Genomic DNA, 24,580 nt, shown 5'->3' on the forward strand with positions numbered 1-24,580 from the left:
TTCGGCGTAATTGGAAGACGCAGTGCAGGATGTTGCAGAGAAGCCTTTTAGTCACACACTGTGATTTTACCATTCACACATTTTTCTCCATTATGATAAACTCATTATGAGGAAAAGCCGCTCACTTACATTAGGGGACATGACACACACACACACACACACACACACACACACACACACACACACACACACACACACACACTCACACACTCACACACACACACCATATTATTCCCAAAGAACCTCTGTGCTCACGGGCGCAGGCTGAATAATACGCTGTGATGTGACACTGTGATGGAGCAGGAAGTGTCGTTTCTGATGTGTTTCAATCGGGAAATAAATTGCTGTGAAAATGAAACTTATTTTGCACAGTCACGTTTTACACACACACACACACACACACACACACACACACACACACACACACACACACACACACACACACACACACACCATTAATAATTGGATCAATAATTAGATTGTGTTACTAAACTCCCATTGGCACTTATTTGCATGTGATTAATATTGTTGTTTCCATGGCGACTTTGTTTTGCGCACCACTATGAAGCCGACGCATAACCAGCAATGAAACGTCCACTGATCATCCTTTATTCAAGTATAGATCTCTCTCTCTCTCTCTCTCTCTCTCTCTCTCTCTCTCTCTCTCTCTCTCTCTCTCTCTCTCTCTCTCTCTCTCTCTCTCTCTTCTCTCTCTCTCTCTCTCTCTCTCTTCTTTCTTTCTTTCTACATCCATTTTTACATCTTGTTAATGAGAGGCATACTGAAAGGAAGAAAAATATACAGCTAGGTGAATGGACAGACAGACAGACAGACAGACAGACAGACAGACAGGCAGGCAGACAGACCGACAGACAGACAGACAGACAGGCAGGCAGACAGACGGACGGACGGACGGACGGACGGACGGACGGACGGACGGACGGACGGACGGACGGACAGACAGACAGACAGACAGACAGACAGACAGACAGACAGACAGACAGACAGACAGACAGACAGACAGGCAATTGTTAAATATCTGAAAACAGAAACAGATTTATTGGTCAGGGAATAATTTTGTGCTCCTCTGCTTTTGGTACCGTCATGAAGTGTAACACACACCAGACTACAGTGTTTTATAGCATAAACATATATATATATAAAAGTGTCACAACACAACAGCATCATATAATGAATTAAATACTATATAATAATGTAATAATAACAACATATAATAGTGTTTAGTGCACAACTGATATACTGCTTCAAATACATTGTAGAAAAGACACTGTTTTTCCTCATCTTCTGTTTTTCCTCATGTACAGTTGCATGTTGGAGGAAATGGAACTTAACTTTGTGTTAAAATTGTTTCTTTAATGTCTCTGGCTGATGTTGATGATCTCCTCCCATATCAACACATTCAACAGGTAAGTAAAGGTGATCCTTTCTTCCTGACCCGAACCAAAACCTAAATTCAGCTTTCACTTTCTCCATCATGCAGTAAAAACCAGAGAGAGAGAGAGAGAGAGAGTAAGAGGAAAGAGAGAGTGAGTGAGAGGAAAGGGGCGTGTGAAATGTCTAGAAGATTCAGTGTTCTTTTACAACAAAGGCCATTTTAGTGTCAGGTTCAGCTGGATCTCCAGAAATAGCCATATTTATTTCGACTTCTCTGTAACACGTTCAGAGCAGGAGCTGCTTCAGAGTCGGCTGTAACTCGAGGTTGCCAGAAGCATTGAAATATCGCCAACCTTATCAGAATAAGGACGTTTGATCTTCTTAAACGCAGAAAAGGCACTTTAGCTCAAAGAGAACACGCGAATTGTTTCTGACTCACTTGAGAAAATTTTCTTCTGCCACCCCTTTATGAAGGCATCAAAGCAGTTAGTGTTTGGCCCAGGAGGAAAATGTCGAGCTTCGCCGAGGCCAGTGTTCCTGCTTGGCTTTGTTTGCTGTGTGAAATGTGGCGAGTGCCTGCGTTCGCTGATAAAAAAGCCGAGCTGTTTGATGAACACAGATGAGTTCGGCCTGAGTGTTTTCACACCACCGATGCTTTGCACAGCAGACTCTGACGGTCAAGTCGATAGAAGTTCATGCTGTGTTTTGTACAAGTGTAAGTCTGGCAGTTCCAGCAACTGGTGCTGACCTGAACGAGGTCCAAGACAGAAGAACATTAAACCTTAGTAGGTGGATTCCCATGGACCATCTGTAAGGACAGAAGAAAGAAACTTTGAGAAGTAAGAAAGTGTGTAAGTATTTATGTTAGAAAAGTCAGAAAGTAGGTGAGGGCCGAGCTATGGAAGAAAGGAGAATGCATAAATATAAAAATATAAAAAGGAAGTATTTTAAGCATGTAGAAAAACAACTAAGTAAATGGAATAGCAGGAAAATGAGTATTATAAGTATGTAAGCAGGTACACAGGTAGATCAACGTGCAAGTAACTAATTAAGTCCATTAACAACTAAGTAGAAATCTAATAAATAATCACATGCTGGTATGAGGTGGTACAGTGATGTTATATGCCGTTTGAGCATCGCATTCCACATTTAGTCCCAATTTGCTCTTATAATTTCCTCCACTCTTCTGGGAAGATGTTCTACTAGATTTTTGGCCTTGTGGACTTTTGTGTTCATTCCACCATAAGAGTGTTAGTAAAGCCAGGTAGTGATGTAGGCAAGAAGGTAAGGAGGTTTAAGATGCAGTCAGCATTCACATTTATCTTAAAGGTGTTTTAGATGGTTTAAACTCTATAGCTGGAGATCTTTCACTCCATCCCATGTAAAGCAGATCTTCATGGAGCTGGCTTTGTGCACAGGGGCATTGTCATGCTGGAACAGGTTTGGGTTCAAGTGAAGGGAAAATGACATCCCAAGACACCCTGTACTTGTGTCCTTGTAGTGTACCTGTGTGTTGCTCTGAACTCAGACCTGAACTCCTCCCAGCCAATCACAATTCAGTAAGTCAGTGTGACCTTTTTGAAATAACAGACATGAACATGTCAGAAATAAAGTAGCTGTCCAAGTAAGCATGTAATAATTTAATACATACTGTAAGTGAATAAATAATTAATTAAGAAAGTAAAGAAAGAAAGAAAGAAAGAAAGAAAGAAAGAAAGAAAGAAAGAAAGAAAGAAAGAAAGAAAGGTGTTGCTGTACCTACAGTAGCACCAGGCATAAAACTGATGTTCAATATCCTAGAAATATTCCTTCCTTTGACTTACCTGAAAATCAGGATGAGTGCAGAGGCTTTAATTATTTTTTTCTTTTTCACCGAACCTGGTGATGAGTAAGCGTTTCAATCTGTGATTCTGAAGACAGACGGAACTCCTGGTGTGAGAGAACTAATACAGCCATAAAGGAGCCTCATGAAAAATGAATGTGTTTCTACTCCGGAATCATCGTTTCCAAAAATCCTGGATCGTTCCACCCCCCCAAAATTTTCAATCATCATGACAGTGCAGTTTCGTGAGGATTTCTCAGCTTTCAGCATCTGGAATTGTGCTGAATGTCGCTTTCCCTCGTTCACTGTAGCAGCTCGGAAATCGTGAATGTCCGACCATGACCTTGTGCTATTGTGCGAGTCAGACGCTTCATTCATTCAGCATGTGCTCACAACTGTAGGAGGCTTTAGTGCAGAGATGTTGATGAGTCACAGGCTCCATGATACCATCACTAAGGATTAGAGGTGGATTTGGACACTTTTATCACACAGCAGACGCTTGAGATGAGGAGCATCAGGGGGTTTGTTACATTGACTGACACCATGTGGAATGTACAAGAATCTTTTCCACAACTATCTTCTGAACATGTTCTGATGATATATATATAAAAAAACGATGAAATCCTATGAAAAGGAAATCTAATGAGTGAGTCTCTGTTGTACGACAAAAGGGAACCGTATACAAAGTTTTTATTGTTGATTATTTCTCCTTTTTATTGCTAACTCAAGCACGTTAATCACTGAGCTCATTCAACGCAAGAGTTTCTGCTTCTCTTTAGGCGTCCACTGGTGCAGAGATTTTGTGCATAACTCATTAAAAACAAAAACCTCTGGTTTAAATTTGATCTTATTTCTGGGGCAATACTGGGAACAAAAAAATGCCTAATAATGTTATTACATATGCAATGAAATGCTCTGTAGAGGTCTGCATATTTAAACCAAAGGTATTGTGCATATGCATATAATCCAATTAAATTCTTTTCATATTTTTAAATCACTTTTAGCAATAAACATTGTCTCAAAGCAGAGTTAAAGCGGTTATAAAGTTACATTAAATAGTGTATACGCAAGAAAAACCCCTGAAGTGCTGATGGCATGAGGAAGAACCCTTGAGAGGAACCAGACTCAAATAGAAACCTGTCCTGATCCTCAACACTGAATGTTCATTTATTACAGTTCCATCATTATGTGGTACTGTTCAGTGATTGGCGCTGTTCATTCAACATGTGGTCCTGAACCATTGTAGCAGACTGTTGATATTAATTACAGTTTAAATCCAGTCTCAAAGTTCTTGAGTTGCACAGTAACTTCATGGATCTTTAGGCTATTCAGCTGAAACCATCCCAAGGTGCACAAAGTGGTCTCCGAATAAAGAATTTGTACATAAGTACTTTACAGTTCAGTGATCTATAAGAATAGAACACTGAACTGCGTCCATTATGTATGCAGAGTTATCAAAAATCACTACTTTTACTTTTACTTTCTGATACTGCATACTTTTTGCTGAATCTTTATTGGTTGCTATTAGTCAATGCAACACCCTGCCATCATCACTTCCTGCTTCCAAGGAAAATATGTAAATAAATAAATACGTAAAGAAACATCAATTTTCTCACGTCAATTCTCACTTGTATTTTTACATCGATGGCTTTTTGGCTGATGTTGTTATCCAGAGCGACTCACAAAGTGCAGCCAGTAAGTTAATTCTGATCCTGGTTCATTAGGACATAAACTAAGAATAGCATCAGTCTAAACACTCTGTTGGGAGAGAAAATAGTTGGAAAGCATTTTTCTTTAACCCAAGAAGTGTTAACTTAAGAACCTCTAGAAGTCTTTATACCTTTTTTGAGGAATCATTTCGAGTTAATTTCTGTAGCCTTCCACAACAGACATTGTCTCAAAGCAGCTTTACAGAATGTAAGAAAAAAATGTAAATATAAGTGAATTATGTGTATGTATCCCCGATGAGCAAACCTGTGGTGACCATGGCAAGGAAAAACCTTCCCTAGATGGTAAGAAGAGGAAGAAACCTTAAGAGGAACCAGATTTAAAAGAGGAACCCATCCTTATTTGAGTGACACCAAGAGTATGATAATAAATCATTAAAACATTACAAACAATGTTATGAGAGTAAGAAATGTCATGAGCCTTTCATGAGACATGAGACTCTTTTACAGTCAGTTAGAGTTGTTGAACCAGGAGCTCCTGAGCATCTAAAAAATGAGCTCAACATTTAAGTTTATGATAGATTTAACATCGACTTCCTCCATGCTTGAACCTTTAAATGTTCAACGATGGAGAAACAGCATGTGTAAAATGCTATTTAAGTATTGATTAAGAGGTTGTTTATCCTTAAAGTCCAATTTCTGCAATTTTTATTTAGTGGAATCCAACTGGCACTGAGACATATTTATATGGCTCAGGATCTTCTCTTTAAAGGTCTAAAAACTTCCTGAGGTTGGATAAAACCGGAGTTGGCACAACCTCTAGATGCCTCAGGATACTCTTGGGGGCGGTGTCTTCTAAGTTAATGATACGTCTCAAAACTGGAGCTGGCACAGTCTCTGGCTGCCTCGGGATGGGTAGAGAAAGAGATGCAGTGAAGAGGAAGACTTCCAGAGACTCTGCAGTTCAAGCATTCAGTGGAAGTTCTTTCACCACCTCAGTGCGAGAACAGAGAAGTGTATGGATAGTGAGACTTGTAGATCAGTGGTTGGGGATCGAAGCGAGTTTGGTGCATTGAGTGTGATAACATCTGCCAGATAGTGGGTGTTCTCCTGTTTTTTCTTTGTAGGCAAGCATTAGTGTTTTGAACCTGATTTCCAGCTACAGGAAATCAGTGGAGGTGGTGTGGAAGAATGTAGGATGTTTGAAACCAAGTCATGTGGCTGTGGTTGCAGCGGTCCAGTGCCTTTCATAGTTTGACCTGCCAGGAAGTCCAGTCTTGATGATGAGAGATTGCACAAGCACCTGAGCATCATGCGCAGACAGAAACACACATTTTCCTGAAGTTGTAAAGGAGAAATTGATGAGCGTGTTAGTTCAGCAATATGAGAAGAAAAGGATTGTTGCTTGTCCACCGTTTCCCCTGAGGTTGCATGCAGTGTCTGAAGTGATGTGTATTACACCACACAAACATGAGCTCATCATTATACAGCCCACATGGCAGGATGAACAAGCAAAAAGACACCTTCGCATGTCCCTACAAAGACGATCTCTCTTCCTCTCAGTGTCTCTGTGTGGGCTTTAATTGTTTGTGCTGTTGATCAAATATTTATCCTCTTCCATGTTATGTGTGAAATGAGTCTGCATGAAGCTTCTTCTCTTTCAGAAGAGCTTTTTTTTTTTTTTTATTCCAGAACATTATCCTGTTTGAGTGAGTTAAACCTGCTGTGTGGCTTTATTACAAATTTAATTAACATTTTGAATGTTTTTTATTATTATTTTTCATTTTAAGAACATGCAAAAAAAAAAAAAAGCCATTAATACCCCACACCAAGGGGTTCCAGGGTCTAGCCTAGGATTAGATCTCCTGCCAGAATGATGCATTCATTATCGAGAAGCAAAGTCCAACACTGATGTGGAAAAAAAGTAGTGTTTAAACCACAAATTCACCTTGAACAGAAGCTAGCTCTGGGCAGAGCTCTGTCATTTACAGGTATAAAGGATGTGACATTTAGATACCGTCTTATATCAGGTCATGAAAATGCAGGACGACGCTGTGTTGGGATTCTCATTAATTTTAGAAGCTGTTAAAGAAGCCAGACGGAAACTGACTGCATTATATCTTCGAGCAATGAGTGAAATTATAACGAGACGCTATAAGATACAGTCAACCTGTGCAGTCACTGATGCCATTTGGACGCTACAGAATCTCTTCCGTTTCATTTTGTATAAAAATGAGCGAGTTCAGCGATCAGCCACACGACGGATCCCGGAGGTAAAATAAACACATTACGGTGTGTGTAAATCTGTCAAGACGAGGGAAAAGACATTTCAGGATTCAGTTTTAATCAGTTTCAGAGTCAATCCACCTCTTAATAGCATCATTACGACTTCACGTCTACAGAAAGCATCAGTATTATAGAGAAGTGCAGTAGATCAGAGCTGCATCACACACAGGATCTTATACAGTCAGAATGAACATCATCACTAAAGCAAGAAACCCAATGAACACAATTTAACACGTCTCCTTTCACTGGAGCCACAACTGCACCTCCACATACATCATCTCCAGCAGAAGCGGCAATATTCACCTCATCACATCACCCCGGGGTTTCCTGTGTTTTTTCAATGCGTTACGATTTTCTGCAAATTGTGTTCTACAGGAAAGAAAACGCAAAAGTATAAATGGTTCATGAAAAAGCTTGACCACTGCTTTGAACAGTTATGGCGACCGTTTCCTCATGAGCTTTTCTTAAAAAAAGATGCACCTTCACATGAACTAGGAGACCCAAACCTGTTTCAGCATGACATAAAGATCTGCTTTACGTGGGTTGAACTGGAGGATCTTGTGCAGTTGAGCTCCAACTCTACTAAACACCTTGTGGATGAATGTCATTGCTGACTGCACCCCAGGCCTCCTCACCTTCTCACCTTCATCAGTACCTGACTTTACTAACACTCTTGTGGTTAAATGAAATCCCACACAAATCCCCACAAAATAGAATGGAACATCTTTCCAGAAGAGTGGAGCTTATTACAACAGGAACTAGTGTGAGCAGGATGCTCAAAAATAAGTACATACCAATTTTTTATTCAAGTCTCCACAAGCTTTTGTGATTCAGAAACATTTTGCAAGCGATTTCTTTTATTTTCAGAATAATCTGGTAAAAAAATGAATGAAGTGGCCAGAAGCGATGGCATTTAGGATGAGATTGTACCTTTGGAAAATGTCTTGCAATGCGTTTGAGGGCAGCGAGCTCTATAGCACTGGCACAGCGTGGCATGATGCAGTGTTTCCCCCTGAGGAAAGCACACGAGATTTAGAACATCGCGGCAGCAGCAGCAGCGGTGAATCCCGAACGCTTTTCTCGCGCCACAGAGTTTCATTTGCCTTCCGTCAAACCCGAGGTCCTGATCTCAGAGATGCGACCGGAATAGAAAAGAATTAATAACGCGATTTGTTGGGAAAACGGAGCTTAACCTTGAAACTGACCGAACATTAAGATAACAGGACAATGATAAAGATATATGCAGTGTTGGGCAGTAACTTTTGACAGTAACTAATACTGTAACGCGTTACTTTTAAAAATAAAGTAACTCCGTTACCGTTAGCGTATGCTGCGTTACCCGTTACTTTTATAAATGAATGAATTTGGGCTGAAGTGTAGACTACAGTCTAACCTGTTTAGAGCAGCGTCGCATTGTAGGATTGGAGGATGAACCACTGTAAACACGAAGAAGACGCGCTGTGGGCGTGTCTCCGTTTATTCAGGTCTGTGCGGCAGTAATGGTGAGTCGAGGCGAGAGCAAGACGAGTTTCTCAGTGGAAATATGCTCATTATTTCACTTTAGTTGAGTATAAAGACAAAAACTTTTAAGTCAAATGTAAGCTGTGTCTTTCTGGTTTATGGAAGCTCGTATCTACTGCGATAAACAACAACTCCAATCTGTTGAAGCTCCTCCAAAAACTCCATGCCTGAGGAGCTAGAAGCTAGAAGCTAACCCGGTGTTCTGTTCTACATTGTTGATAGTTTTCATACTTCAGCTGTGAAAGGAACATGTTTAAGAGCTCAACACGACAGCAGAAGCCACTTTAGTTTTTGATTGTGAATCTATTATTCTGCTTGTTTTGTTGTTTATGTCAGAAATCCTTGTGATATATTCAGTTTGTGCTGCTCTGACTTTAATAAAATAGTGTTTAAAAATGACTCTGTGTTTAAGTCAGTTTTGTGTTTGTATAAACCATAACGCATAAAAGGGCATTAATGGGAAAATTAAAGAAGGTTCTTTAAAAAAGTAACTAAAAAGTAACTTTTAACAGTCACGCATTACTTTTTGGTGTAAATAATCAACAAAGTAACAGTTACTTTTTAAATGAAGTAACGAGTAACTGTAACTAGTTACTATTTTTTAGTAACGAGCACAACACTGTATATATGTGGGTTTAGATTACAGATCTCTGCCTTCCAAAGGCACACAGTGATTAGTTTCAGTCTAATTAATGCGTATTCTGCTCATAGATCAGATCACACATCAAGGATTCTCTGCGATCAACAGTTCTTTTCTACACCTATTGGCAAAAGTTTGTGGACACCTGGTCATAAGTTTGGTATCTGCTTTTTGAGCATCACATTCCACATTTAGTCCCAATTTCCCCTTATAATTCCTTCCACTCTTCTAGTGCACAAAGCAAACTTCATGAAGATTCTGATTTCATGCTACGACATCCAAAGATGTCTGATTCAATTGTGTGCCTTCAGCTGTGCGATCACAGTGTGTGAAAGAAACACATATGGCCAGGGAAGTCAGGTGTCCCAATACTTTTGACAATATAATTAACCTGTGGTCTTGCTTTGACATGGTACACTATAGAGCTTGATGCAATTCTACATGCAATGAGGGAAAAAATTCCTTATGGAAGTTTTGGCTTGAATTTTATTAAGAGACATCCAGGAGTCTTTGTCTCTCTTTTTTTTCTTTCTCTTTCTGTCTCTCTTTTTTTCAGCAGATTTGCTTTAGTTCTCTCAGTTCATTCCCATCCAGAGCCTGGCTATTATTATGGTGGCCAGTGCGAGTGCTGCATTAAACCAAACACACATACTCAGGATAAATGACTATTATTGAATTAGATGTCAGTGAGCCTGGGTTAAGAGGGGATGTAACTAAACGCGCGCACACACACACACACACACACACACACACACACACACACACACACACACACACACACACACAGAGAACAGAACACTCAGAAAAAGGCGGATTCATTTGCACTCTCTGATAGAGTGTGTTTTTTTTTTATACATATTAATTGAGATATTGCCATAAAACAATATTTGTGTATATTTCTCTTCTCACTTAATCAGAGTTGATTGTAAGACCTGACTGTTGCTCAGGAGATATAAAATCACTGAAATTAAACATTTAGCACAAATACCCCGATCAGGCATAACATTATAACATTATACCATTACAACCAGTGACGTGAAGAACACTGATTATCACCTGTTAGTGGGTGAATTTATTTATTAGACAACAACATTTTGTCCTCAACGTTGATTTTAGAAGCAGAAAATAGTTACACAGAACAACGCAAATGCTAACGTGATTATCGTACAAGTCCTCTTTCAGACAAGACATTACACAGTGTGGTTAATGTTCTTCTCAAAGAAAAGATGCCTTGAGCCATCTAGAGATTGTCCACTGATAGTTGTGGAGTTATAAAGATTTTGGACATTAGGGGAGTGGTGGCTCCAGTGGTTAAGGCGCTGGATTACTGATCGGAAGGTCGGGGGTTCAAGCCCCGGTATTGCCAATCTGCCACTCTTGGGCCCTTGAGCAAGGCCCTTAACCCTCTGTGTGCTCCAAGGGCGCCGTACTATGGCCGACCCTGCGCTCTGACCCCAGCTTCCAAGCAAGCTGGGATATGCGAAGAACAACATTTCACTGTGCTGTAATGTATATGTGACAAATAAAGGCTATTCTATTCTGGCTATTCCATTATTATTATTAGACTTTAAGAATAAAGAACCTCTTAATCAATATTCGAAATAACATTTTACACCTGCTGTTTCTCCATCGTTGAACATTTAAAGGTGTGCAGGAGTTGGTGTTTTGGTGTTGAATCAATGATCTGTGAAATTGCGGTTTTATAAGTTGCTCAGGAGCTTCTGGTTCCACAACTCCAACTGACTGTATAAAACCGTAGAAAGGACATTACTACTAATGACACACTCTGGTGTTTATGGTATTACTCATCCTCTGGTATTTGTAATGTTTTTAATGATTATTATCACATTCTTGGTGTCACCCAGATGAGGATGGATTCCTCTTCCGAGTTTGGTTCCACTCAAGGTTTCTTCCCAATACCATCTAAGGGTGTTTTTTCTTGCCACAATCGCTCGGCTTATTCATCTGGGATAAATACACATAATTCACTTATATTTAAATTTTTGTTCTATAATTCGTACTTTCCATAAAGATGCTTTGAGACAATGTCTGTTGTGGAAAGTGCTTTAAAGTCACATAAAAAACTCAATTATATTAATGTATAATTCTGCACTCACAAATAATTATGGCTGAGTCAGGATCCCGGATTATTGATCCTAAAATACCTAAAATTCCTTTAAACTTGGATTCATGGTCCATGGTTTGCTGAAAAACAGATGTAGTTGTTTCTATTACAATGATACAAAAATCTCTCAATAATACAAATCTGTAAAATCTCCGAAAACATAATTTAGGAATACCTGTGAGATGACAGAGAGGCAAAGGATGTCAACAGGGTTTTCCAGGGAATATTTAAGGGATGGATGCATCTTGTGTAGCAGTATTGACAGTCAATCAACTCTAACATCTCCGAAACAAAGCTAAACTGGCAGAAAATGGTGAACAGAGGCTTTAGAAGAACAAGGCAGCCTGTCTCATTGCTGTAGATCTGAGATCTGGTGGATAGTGAGACTAGAGTACTTGGAACATTCTCAAGCACTAGTTTTGAGCGATATCAGGGGAAAAGTTGGAAACTGTTTCCAAAATGATGTAAGATATATTCATGGTGAGGGAAGCGATCCAGAAAAGCAGTGAGGAGGACACAGAAAGGAGCCAAAACATGACAAGATGATAGCATGGGGTTGGAAAGAAGTGGAATGACATGGTCCAGGAAGCCATTGATGTTTTTCTTATTGTTTTTGTTTTACTTTACTGGTACAAACTAATGAATAAGCCTTTCATAACTATTATATTGTCCATCTCTGGTTGTGTGGAAGCTGGGGTCCTAGCAAAGTTCCCAATGCTAGCAGCTTCAGCAGGTTGGCAGAACTGAATAACCATCCATCTTATCAGAAACCCTAAGCAACCACTGCTTTAATAGATACCCCAGCACAGCCATTTTTTTTGGTGAAAGTAGTTCCAGTGGTAGTTAAGGAAATCCAAAAACACCAATAGCATAATCAGGTACTAAAAACAATTGCTTTTGAGTTTATAAAGTAAAATAACTTAATTTAAGCAGTGAAAACTGCATAGATTTTTTTTGACCTACTCCTACATTTATACACTTACCCCAGCGTGTAAGTAACACCTGGGAAGATTTGGGGATAGAAATATTTGTCGGTATTCCTAAACCATCCTTCAGGTCCTTCAATCAACCTGCTTCACTTTGTCATCAGGAATCCTCCACGACCACCACTGGATCATCACTGATGGACATACGGCCATCTTTGAAACTTTAACACTGTTCACGCATCTTACTGCGACTGAGTGTCTCATCGTGTGTTCTGTGGATATCTGTGGGTTTTACGCCAAAACTTCAGCACCATGCGCTGTCCCATGCATGCACTATCACTGTTGTCAGCCATCCTGATTGCCGGTCTCTGGACTGACCCGCATACATGTTCGCTGCCAAACAGTAATAGGACACGCTAACCACTTACTATTACGCTTGCATCCATTTTTATACCAGTAACATTAAAAGTCACGGTTTGTCTAGAACAATGAGTGCAGGATGTTAATATGCAACACTCTGGAAATCCCACTTTGGACTCTTTTACACAGCCCAACCTCAGATATTAATTTCTCTGCCTTTAGCATCACAGAAAAATAAAACTAGTAAATCACCAAAAACATGGCGGAGTGCAAAACCCTACATGTGAATCTGGTGCTCTGGATCTTTAGAAAACCTATAAACATGCAGACACTCAATCAACCTCAGCTAGTTTTAAAGATCTGAAATTTCCAAACTCTCCCAAGATGACCCAAGTTACCTGATCGATGTCCACATTACTAGCTTTGAATAAGAATGTTAGCAGTGCTTTAAATTTGGTTACAGCATCACTGCTGCTTGTTAAGGAACTCCTTATTTCTGTACTCCAGACAGACACTAGAGCCTGGAGTCAATACAAAATCAATACCGGTGCTAATTTATCAATTAAAGTCATTAAGCTCTTTAAATAAACACGTGTCTCCCCTCCCTTCCCCCCCTCCTCTTGGTGGTGGTCTACACTCCACTCTCAGCAAAGACCCACATGGTAAATGTTACCATGTAATGTAATGTTACCACAGAAATCAACTGTGACATTCAATAAAATAGTTGCAACAAATTTGCTGGATAAATGCTAAAGTCTTAGTATTGCATGAGTGTTTCATGACACCAGTGCTCTCAGTCCTGTAACATACACACTGTAAGTACTTTAAAGGGTCTATGATGCCTTAGGCCGCCGTAGGTTAAGCGAGATCTCCGCCAGTGCCAGAGGTCCAATCTCGTGAGGAAACATTTCATTCAACCATCACATTTTCTCACTCCTGCATCACACATCTTTAGAGTTCACACATTCTCAGAGCACTCATTCACACTCCAAAAATAGTTTCTAGAAATAGTTCTTGCAATTCTTGCAAACAGTTCTTTACTTTCAAAGGAACAAAAGGAAGGACATCTTCTCCTGGAGTTCCTGTGAAACACATGTCTTGGATCATTCACCCTTGACATGAATCCATTTTTAATCCAGGTCGAGCTTCACTTGTATCAGGAACCCAAGTCAGATGTTTTTTTTTTTTTTTCGAAGCACCCTGTGCAGGAGTATTGACATTCAATCAACTCTAACATCTCCAAAGCAAAAAGCGGGAAATGGAAAACAGAAAATTCAGAGGAACAAGCTGGTTCGTCTCATGTCCATTGCCACAGAGATCTGATGAATGCCAAGACCACTTGGAACATTCTCAAGCATCGGTTTTGATTAATATCGGGGTGAAAAAAGCAAAAACAAGTGTTTTCAAAATGATGTAAAAGCAGCCATGTTGAGGGAAAGGATCCAGAGAAATATCCAGCAGAACTGTAAGGAGAACACAGCAAAAACCCAAAACAAGATGGGAGCACAATGTTGGGAAGAATGTTAAGTACAATGGACTTGGTCCCAGGCTTTGATGTTCTCCTCAGTGTTTCCTTTGGACTCTGCTGGGACCTACTGAAGAAGAACCTTTTATGTATCCATCATAACTTAGAGACCTTTTGTGTGTCCTATATTGCTAGCAGGCCAGGGTTTCAGCATCGGTTTAGCCATGTTTAAAGTCAAAAAGCTGAGGGCAGATTTAATTTCTGCTTCCTATTTTGTAGCTTTTCAGTGTAGCTGTTTGACAGAATCACATCTTTTTAACAAAGTGATTTAAAATAATTTTTTACAGAATGCACACAGAAGATACACCAAGCAGATGGAAAAAAAATGTAGACTATATTTACTTGAATGAATGTCTATATACATTTTATGGCATTTGGCGGATGCACTTATCCAGATAGAATTACATTTGATCTTAATCATACAACTAAGGGTCATGTTAAGGGCCTTGCTCAGGGGCCCAGGAGTGACAGCTTCATGGGCTTGGGATTTAAGCTTGCAACCTTTGAATCCAAAGTCTAAATTCTTAACCACCAAGCAACCACTAATTGGCCCAATGTAGCTTTACAGAAATAAATGACATGCGAGCAAACCACTGTATACAAATGATTATTTACATATACACAACGTTAGAACCGTGATATTGAGTAATAAAGCCACGCTGTGAACTTCAGAACATCATACTCTCTCTGAATGATTTTCTCAGAATGCTTTATTAGGTAAACTTTTTGAGTTTTGAGTTCAGAACCAGTTGTGTTTCTATTTTCTTCAGAAATGAAAATAAAAATGAAATGAAAATGAGGTTTGGGTGGAGTGTAGGTTTAGAAATATTTCTTGCAGATAGACATCAATAGACATGTTGCCGAATACAACAGCAACAACATGGCCTAGCTGTTCATTAGCAGCCCCCCGGCAAACAGGGCTAATTCGCAATAAAACAATTAACACTCATTTTCTTGAGTGGTGTCTAGAATTGGCTGATTACTTTCATCGCTAATTTTTAACACATCGGTAGATGAATTTTGACTCGGGATTGATATGTTCACTTTAACTTCATGATAAAAGTTTCAACCGATGTTTTTACACACCAGTGTGAATTGTGTTACACATGAAGCGTCGTTTTACACATTGTAGCAATTGTAGTATATTTCAAAACAATAACAGAAGAAGGCGATCTTGGAGCAATTGGACTTCATCCATGTTAATAAAAATGAAGCTTGACTCAGATTGTGACTCAGCTCTGTTTGGCTTGTGACCACATGGGGCAAAATCTAACACCAGCAGGAGTGCTAAGTGTTTCTCCTGCTTTGTGTGACCAAATGAATGAGGTCCCTTTTTAAAGCTCTACTTCCATCAAGAAGGTCACAACAGGGACATGGTGCCATAAAGAGCAAGTGAATTTTAGCAGATAGGTGCATCATATGGACGGATTAGAGTAAAGGCAGCTGTCTTTGACGTCACCATGGTTTCTGCAGGGTCTTAATTTTTAGACCTTTATGGAACGTTAACTCTTAGAAGGTGTTCGTTTAGTTTTTTTGTTTATTCGTTTCCGTGGTATTTTAGTTCTTTCTTTCCATCTGACAAATGCAATAAATGTAAGCAGGGAGAACAAATAATCATTTGGTGGTACATCTTGTATATAGTGCATACATATATAGTGAACACTCATCTATAGTGTTCACCTCCCACTGTCTAAAAGGAACTTTCTGAGAGGTCTGAGTTTAATCCAGGTATCTTTGCCCTCTTGCCTCAAAATCCAGCTCTTCTTTTGTGATCCCCAAATGCACGCAAGTCAAATGTAAGACCTAATATCTCCAGTAGGTTCCGGTCCTACCATGGAGTCTTGTTGATTGGGTTGAAAGCTTTACGGGAAGCTGACTAGGAGACCATTCTTATAAGGTGCCTAAACAAGCCCAGCAACGTTGCCAAGAAGTTTAGTCTGTACTGGACTTCTGGTGTTGTGATGTGCACTTCCGGGACGGTGGCCATCGTGTCGGCCATTTTTTTCCGCTACTTTAGGAAACCGTTCATACTCATTCCCTGCCAGATTATCTTCTCAGACTCTTCACATCCCAGAGATATACGAGGTGGTATAACAGTTTAGAGACTCTGTTTACAAAAAATAACTTAATTTAGCTAATTTTAAAACAGTTCCCTTGCACAGCAATACCAGTTCTGGAATGTGTCCTGAAAAGTCTTCTTTTCGAAGCATGTCAAGCACTTTCTGCGATTTGTGCCAGATCTCCACACTGGTTTAAGAAATGGTGAGCTTTGAGCTGAATCTCCATCTTCAGAAAGAGGGTGAAGTCCACAGGAGCCAAATCTGTGAAGTAGGGTGGGTGTGGAAGTGAGATCATGTGGATCTTTCTCCCACGGTCATCCCACACAAGTTGCCGAAGGGTTTCGACACGTCTTCCTAATTTCTTATCTTCCTCTCTTGGAGAGCGCATGTCAGACGTCTCTGTGGCAGATTTGCCCAGTTTTAGGCAGAATTTCATGTTTGCTCTTTGTTCTAACTTGTTGTCTATGATAAAATCAGAGAAGTGGTAATGCACGTGGCCAGAAAAACACTAGTTACAGTTATTCTGTAACATTCTTGGTGCCGTCTCGATCCCACCATTCTGCCTGCTATCTTTCCAGTTGCCAACCTTTTTTGGATAACAGTGTTTGTATCTCGCCTGCTCTGCATTTCCCTGTTTTGCCTGTTTTCTAGGACTGTAACTTCTGACTGTGTTGTTATTCTGCTCTGTGTACCTTCTTATCGGTGTTCAGATATTTTCAAAGAGTAACTGACCTCATTAAAGACCGTTGAACTGCTTGTTTGCCTCCTGCATTTGATTCGATACCTGACAGATACTTTTTGTCCAGAGTCCTTCGAAAATGAAAGACCTTCAAGTTTCGGAGTCGGAAGTCATTTTTATAGCGCACCTTCATCTCAGGGTTTCATGATTTCCAGTTTCTTGTACTGTATATACATCATAAAAGAGAATTGTCTCTTTTCACATGGGCATAGTTTAAGTCTGCCCGGCTTGCTACAAACTCAGGAGTTCTTCATGGTGTTATGAAAAATTCTGAGGTGTTTTTCTCCAGGTTAGGTAGACACACATATCAGTCTTCCTTTGTGTTAAATTACTTCAAAAGTCTAACATCCTAAGATCTGAGCACTAAAGGAAAGGGTTGTAGGAACTGAATAACAATGAGGGATATGTGAAGAAAAGCATGAAGGCATAAAACAAAAATAAAGCAAGGGATATTAGTGCTTTTGGGGGGAGGAGGGGGGGGGGGTAACCACTAACATGTGAGGGGTAAATATTTTTGCTTAGTGCAGGATTGTAAAGTTTCCTAAAAAGTCTAAAAGCATTCATATTATTATTGGTTTTCAGGGCAAACAGTTATCTGTTATGAATATGTAGATTCAAAACTGTGTTTATTTATTGACTGCCTGGGAGGATTGTTTTGAATTAGGACTCCATAAATAATTTTCATGAATTCCCACTTTGAGCAATATGAGACAACCTAAATGGTTGTTGTTGATTTGAGAAATTGAGGTCGGTGGAGGGGATTTTCCCAGCATGCCTTGCTTTTCTAATGAACCATAGTGACAGAAAACAAGGTAACACTGTCCCACCCTAAAGAGAGACCAAGGTTCCTGCCTTCTGCCACAGGCATAACTGACAATGTTTATTTATTCATATGTCTTGTAACTGATTTATGCAGCTTGAGGTCATGGTGGAACCAATGGGGTGTGATCCAGAAGAGGGTGAGGTAGGAATTATTCCTCCACTGCTAGGGGAATTGATATTGCTCATTCTCCTACCAGGGAAAGCATGTGAAAAATCTATAAAGACAATAAACCGATCACATGATTAAGTGCTTCTGTGTTTGATGGTGCTGATATTTGGAAGGTCTCTGGTCTCTACAATGTGTTTACCATCAATACCGAATGATGAATTGGTATAGTGATGGCTTGTGAAAATGGAATACACTAATACTTAAACAAATATGTTTACAGTAAAAAAACAAAACATATAAACAAAACTTTATATAATCCTTTTAAATCCATTTGTAGCCTCCATATTCATCGCTGAATATTAATAGGGGAAAAAGCAGCATGTTTCGGTGTCAGATTTTGGCCGCTACAGCAAAACTGCACCTCGAATTCACACCGGCTGAGTCATGAGAGCTACGAAGAGCACTGACTTCTAGAGACACACTGCTTCAGCAAACACACCGACTCACAATATGTCCACCTCCATCCGGAGAGCTTGAGACTTCGGAAACTTTAATAAGGTGATATTATTTTTTCAGACAGAACGCAGCATAAGGCAAAACCACTGAACAGCTCTGGGTGCTGACCTGGAGACTAAATTCTTTAAACTTTCTTTAAGTGTGAATTTAGTATGCGGTGTACTTTTTCAAGTTCACAAGTTTTTGCTGAATGTCTTAATTCAGTCTCTCTCAACCATTTGTTAAAAGCCAATGCTAGGTAAAAACTGCTATACAAATAATCTGGACTTAAATAGGACTTGTCAGCGTGATTCACTGATAAGGCTCTGGGTTCTCGATTTGAAGGTTTAGGTATCCAAGCCTCAACATTGTTAAATTGCTACTGTTGGGCCCTTGAGCAAGGCCCTTAACTCTCTTTGCTTTAGAGGTGCTGTATCATGTCTGCACTTTCATGTCTGCACCTTCCTAATATGCTTGGATATGAAATGTAATACTCTTCATGCTGTGAAGTGTAAAGAATCTGACTGACTCTAGACCGAGTGCTGTAGTGGGGAGATGGTAGCTCAGTGGTTAAGACATTGGACTTAGGATTGGAAAAGACATTGGTTTAAATGGTCATGAGTTCTAACTCCAGCCACACCAACCTGGGCCCCCAATAAATGCCCTTAACCTTATAGCTGCTTAGTTTTACGAATTAGATCATTAGAAAATGATGTTAGCCAAATGCCATAAATGAGTGCTGAAAGCTGACTCCCCATTCATGGAAGCTCCTTGTTAAACAAGAGAATGTGGGGATGGTGTCAGCTTAGTGGTTAAGGCATTGAACTTTGGATCAGAAGTTCATGAGAGCAAATCTCAGCCACATCAACCTGCCACTCCCGGGCCTCTGAGCATGGCTCTTAACCCATCAGATGAGAAAAATGTAAGTCGCTCTAGATAAGGGTGTCTGCCAAATGACATAAATAAGTGGCTCTGTGATTTTGTTTTTTACCAACAGGTTGTATCATTGGCTCTAGTGGAGTCCCAGGGATATGAGATGTTAAACCAATTAGAAATCCTATCAGGGTTATGTCAATGAGCGATGTCTTGATTTCTTAATCATCTGCTGTCCAAGGCTTAAAGAGTTATTCTGAAATCATGTACCAGGAATGTCTCATGTTTTATGAAGTTCCCAGTGGCCCTAATGTCCATGAGTACTGCAGTAGGGTCTATAGTGGAACATAACAAGAAAAGCTGTATGGACCAATAGAGATGGAACCAACTTGCTGTATAATGTTCACTTTCAACCTAATCAATCATCTCCTGGGGCGCATGGGCCAATGCACCAAGCAGGTTTCTTCCAAACAGGGAAGTACTGTTTTATTGGCGCCTCTAACATTAAGGGCAAATTTTCATGTCTGCCCGAGCAACCTGTTCAGATGGATTGCTACATCTATGAGGCCATCTAACGTGCAATGACTCTCCATCTTTACTAGCCAGCACTATAACAATGTCCCTTCTGAGTCCTTAATGGAAAGCAGCGGCGAAAATGGGTTTATTCCAACCGACTAATGCGTACTTAGATGAACAATGACATTGTGGAAAAAAAGACGCAAAATGGTCAAGAGAATTGACTTATACCTTCTTTTCAACTATGCCAAATGACCATAGCAATTTAATTCAAAGACTTGCCTGTGAGATATTAGGTCTTGTCAGAAGACTTGTTGGAAGGGGAGAAGAAATCTATCAGAAATTGGAACAAAAGATCCTGACACGAACAAGGGTTCATGCTATGTTTATTACATTGCACTGTGAAAGGGCAGTCTTGGGTGATCGCTGTCTATAGCATAAAGATGACACTTGCTCTGAAAGCCGTTTAGACAATTTGCCAAACGTGTTATGTAAAGCAGAGAGATGCTATGGTTCATCTCGCGCCCGAGCACACACACAACCTGTTTCAACTCATGCTATCTCGCTGCATCCATGGTAACAGTAAAGTCTCCTTTAAGGAACACCACAGACGTGAGATGTGCAAGTGCAGGAGATAGTTTATTAAAGAAACAGTCACTTTGAACAAAACTATACATAGAACATAATAAATTGAAAACAATGCGAGTGATGTGCAACCAGGCTAATCAGGACAAAAACGAAAATAGCGAAAAGTTAAAAAAATGTAAACCAGAAGAAACAGGCACAAGATATAACACTCACAACTTTGCCTTGATTATAGCAAAGTCTGGCAACCTTGACATTTGGTATTTGGTTATCTGACCCATAAATTGAGAAAAATTTTATTTGTTTGAGTTATTTTTTTTTGCTTTGCTGTTTTAAAGGATACTGGCAGTGTTACTGATCTGCCAGGTAAGCGTTAATCGCACATTCCTCTTATAACTCTGCGTTTGCCTGAAAATTCACTAAGCATTTATTATTTTTTTTATGTAATCTTGAGCAGATACTGTGCAATGTTTTTAACAGTCCTCTGCGATTGTTGCTTGTCAGACTGTACGAACATGATCAACATGTAACACTTCTTCCCTCAATAACTAAATACAATTCTCATTTTGCTGTACTGTTCACCTGACCTTTTTAGACCTTTTCCCAGAGGTGGTAAGAAGTTATATTGCTAATTGCGTCACCTCCTTTTGTTTCTCGGTTCGACGGTTGTCGTCATAGGAAAATCTGAAACCTTTTAAATCTGCCAGAATTCACCAGAGAAAAAAAAATTACAGCTTTTAATTGGCTGCCGGTGAACAATCCAGTGTTCAAAGTCTATAGATTTTAGTTTAGGATTATAGGAATCTTTTAAGATTTTTTAAAAATTGGTCTCAGTCGAAAAAATTGTGGCCAAATCACAGAGTGAGCATCTGGCATAAGGTCTGTACTTCAACAAATCTTTTTCAAAGGATCAAGCACGACAAACACCATATCAAAAATGTATTAGGACACATGACTTTTCCATCCGTAGGTGGTTCTTTTGCAAACTGTTATCACAATGTTGGAAGCACACAACATGAAAAGCCAGCTCCTTAAAGATACATGGGTTGGAAGATGTGGAAGATCTTGAGTGGCCTGTTATATAACTCTGAAATCCTGACTGCACTCTAGATCTCCTCACCCTACATCAGCACTTGACTTTACTAACACCCTCATAGCTGAATGAGCACAAATCTTCACAAGTACACTCCAAAATCTAGTGGAACATCATCCCAGAAGAGTGGAGGCTATCACAAAATGGTGACTTAATATGGAATTGAATGCTAGAAAAGTAAATCTTCTAATGATGTGTCTGGAAAATATTTGTGCATCTAGTGTAATTCCAGTGCTGAAATTCAGGTTCTATTTAGTGATCATCTACTGTATAATTAATCAATTCAGTCAAATAAAGCCTTTACAGAATTCATGAGAGCAGCACAATGAGGTGTAACCTATAGCTATGACTCCTCAATAAAGCTTTTAGCAGGATGGACGGTGTGAGTTGCATCCACAGTGACAGGATCTGGTCTAATAGGCAAATGTATTCATTCAGGCCTTAGGCTATTGGTGCTCTTTCATGAAAGCATCTTCCTAATAATGTTCTTGCTATATGAAAATAAGAGGATGAAGAGTCTCAGTCAGCAATTATCAGCACCACCGTACGGGCGGACAGCGACGGCACAAAGGCTAACACAGAAATTCGAAAAAGAAGCGAAAATGCATTAGCGGTGCTGAGATACAAAAATACATGATGTGTCATGGCTGCTCTTAGCACTTAAAAGTATGCCTTCACTTAGTGACAGAAGAATTTTGTAAAGACTGAGAGGGAAAAAAAGCAGCTCGTGTGGTCCTTTTTTTCGTACCCGAGCGTTCAGTCTCTTGGCTTTTGATCTCACAATGCTGTTCATCTGACTCATCCCGTCTCTTTTTCTATAGATATAAATATACTATATGGCTTTTGTTCATTCGAAATCGAGGAAAAGGACAAGACCAAAAGACAGGATGGAGAGAACGAAGAATTGGATTATTTTTTTATTTTTTTTTTTATAGTATGGATTAAATGATAAAGATCTGCTCCTGGATGCGCCTTTATGTGAAAATCGGCTCAGAGCTCGTTACTGCAGCTTCCTTCCATCCAAAAGCCTCTGTGCTACCTTTCACCTCTTTTCTTTTCCAAAAGAAGGAAGTACGAATGAGTTCATGGCCTCTAGAGAGAGATTGAAGTGCTTCAATCTTAAACAGCATTTCAGTAAATACGTCATAAGAGGATGATATGTTGGGAGAACTAATTTTTGCAAATTCAAACCCCGGCATCACCAAGCTGCTACTGCTGGGCCCTTGAGCAAGGCCCTTAACAGGCAGCAAGTCGCTCTGGAAAAGGACATCTGCCAAAAGTGACTCTTATTAACCTGTAGTGTAGCTAAAAGTATGGGGGCACCTGCCATATGTGGTTCTTCTACAATCCGTTGTTCCGTTGGAACAAACCTCTTCCAGCATGACATGTGCATAAAGCTAGCTCCAAGGAGATATGCTTTACATAGGTTGGAGTGGAAGATCACCTGCTATAGCACAATTAAACACCTTTGGGAAAAATGCATTTTTTGTTATGTCTTGAAAATGTTTAGCAATGTGCTATATAGATAATAGCTTCGTTTCACAGTCCCTGAGGCATAGCTTGACAAGTGAACATAACTAACGAGTGAAATTATTTGGGAATAACCTTTTGCTCAGGTTGAAAGATGGCGTTTATGTTGGAAAAAACAGCTTTGAACAAACGGATGTGTCTTTGCAACAAGATAACGTGTGTAAGAGATGGACTGCACAGTTATGCTTTAAAATCCTGTACACCATCTTTCTTCAGATGCCAGAAACATCACATGATCATCTGCTGTAAGGTTCCTCGACTTCCCTCAGACCGCACTGATGTACTCTTAAACCACTTTTAAACCTCTTGGATATGAAAGAATGAAAAAGAAAAAAAAATTACAAACATTGAGAAAAGAAACACACACACACACACACACACACACACACACACACACACACACACACACACACACACACACTTGCTAGTTTTCTTATTCTAGAAAGTAGAATGATCTTTATTTGATTTACCAGTCAGTCCTGGGGTCAACAAGAAGTTAATGGTCTCTTCCACTCAGGCTAAAGGGCTGAATATTTCCTATGGATTTGTCACTGAGAATAGAATGGCTTTAAAAAGGTGATATGATTTGTGGAATTACCGTTTTTTTTCCCCTCTGCAATTATTAAAATGAGCCAACTCTGCCTAGCTTATTATACCGATCTGGATCTCTTGCTCAGTTCCTTCATTCGTAGAGCTTCTTCTGGATTGTTGCCATGTTTCCGACAGTAAGCAAAACTTCTCTGCAGAGGAACCTAATTGTATATACCTATTCTGCCTTTCTTTTACACACAGATCATGTTCATGGGTGAGTGTAGAGATGTAGACTGTACGGTAAACAGAGACATTACTCTGAAAGCTCCATTTTCACTTCTTCACCACAGCAGACAAATGAAAGTAGCAAAATACCGCTATTTGTCAATCTCACACTCTTTCCTTCCATCACCCTTGAATATGATCCTGAATTATTTAAAAGTCTTTACAAACGTGTGTTAGGATCCCACCTTTTTTTTTTTTAGAAACATGGCCTCAAAGTTCTTTCTATATTTAAGTGAGGTTATTGCTTCATCCTGCTCAGGGTTGTGGTGGATCCCTGGCTTATGCCAGAAACACTGAGAAGAAGAACACTTCAGGGTAATTCAGAGGGTGGTGCTTTATAGTTGTTGCATGTACTTTACAGCGCCATTGAAATTTTTTCTTTACACAAACCAGTGATGTTAGGAATGGGGGAACTGGGGTACCTGAGGATAGGAAGCTGGGGCTTAATGGGCTGGAGGATTAAGGGCCTTGTTTCTGGGCCAAGAGTGGCAGCTTGGCGATACCACATTTTGAAACCCGAACCTTCCCAGAGCCTTAACTACTGAGCTACTTATCTACCAAGAGTATGTCTCTATAGGTGGGCTTGAGAGGAAGTATGGAAGTGTTAGAAGAAATATTCCGAATTTAATCTACCTTCTGGTTTGTAAACTGAAATTTCGTCTTTATGAGAAAATT

The 24,580-nt window shown here is 39.7% G+C and overlaps 1 protein-coding gene and 2 long non-coding RNA genes across 3 annotated transcripts in view; 2 read left to right on the forward strand and 1 right to left on the reverse strand.

Annotated features, from left to right (window-relative positions):
* Positions 1-24,580, forward strand: part of chst8 (carbohydrate (N-acetylgalactosamine 4-0) sulfotransferase 8) — an 89,420-nt gene that overhangs the window by 50,008 nt on the left and 14,832 nt on the right. The gene's annotated exons all lie outside the window — the stretch shown is intronic.
* Positions 1-24,580, reverse strand: part of LOC310732192 — a 137,852-nt gene that overhangs the window by 3,732 nt on the left and 109,540 nt on the right. The window lies entirely within an intron of this gene.
* On the forward strand, positions 10,050-14,136 carry LOC310732232. Its single transcript, XR_014535412.1, has 3 exons — positions 10,050-10,626; positions 10,896-11,430; positions 11,470-14,136. It is a non-coding gene; the product is annotated as an uncharacterized lncRNA (long non-coding RNA).

Source organism: Silurus aristotelis (assembly GCF_946808225.1).
Source record: "Silurus aristotelis genome assembly, chromosome: 10".
Taxonomy (NCBI): Eukaryota; Metazoa; Chordata; class Actinopteri; order Siluriformes; family Siluridae; genus Silurus; species Silurus aristotelis.